Here is an 821-nt window from a genome sequence, read left to right as displayed (position 1 = left end):
GGAAATAAGGTATTTTGGCCAAAACAAAAAAGAAAAAAGAAGAAAGAGGCCCATTAACCCATCAGCAGTCGTTCGTCAGCCGAGCTGCCAGCCGAGCCGCGCCGTGTGAGCCTCACCAAGCCGCCACGTGTCGCTGTCTGCCACGTCGCAGATCAATGGGCCCCAGCTGCACCCGCTCGCATGCGCGCTTGGCGTACACCGCCCTTCCCCTGCGCGAGTGTCCTCCACACGCACGTCAGATGGTTCCTCATTTCTTTTTCGTGTGGGTCCCGCGCTGCAGCAGCTCTCCATTCAACTCTCGCCACGTGTCCATGCAGGACCCAGATGTTGGCCACTTACTCCTCCCAGCCTCTCTTCGTACAACACGTGTCCCACCCATTTGGGATTCTTCAGCCAGATGCGTTTGTATCCGTTGTGATGGTTTTTCTCCCCCATTATCAGCCTTTACTTCCAAAATAAAGCATTGTTAAACCCAAAGTAATTACAAAATGTTCATTTTCTTCTTGTTGCTGATTGAAACTTTTGGCATGGCTTAAAAACCCTATAAATAGGAGCTTTGTTAGATGTATTAGGTTGTTGATTTTTAGCCTAAATTCTTACACTTTTTCTCTTATTTTCTTGCTCTTATTCTCATACTTTCTTTTTAGAAGTTTATGGGATTATGTGCAAGCTAGGCTAGAGTTTTTGGGTGAGGCTAGAGATGATCATATATGTGTAGTAAGCTTGTTTGGATTTTGATTCTCCAATGGTTTGTAAATTTTATACATTTGAGTAAATAATTTTCTTTTATCATATTTCTTCCTCTTATCAATATATTTTAT

The sequence above is a fragment of the Morus notabilis genome, unplaced genomic scaffold (genome assembly GCF_000414095.1).
Source record: "Morus notabilis unplaced genomic scaffold, ASM41409v2 Scaffold130, whole genome shotgun sequence".
Lineage (NCBI taxonomy): Eukaryota > Viridiplantae > Streptophyta > Magnoliopsida > Rosales > Moraceae > Morus > Morus notabilis.
Note: the sequence above shows the minus strand (reverse complement) of the source record.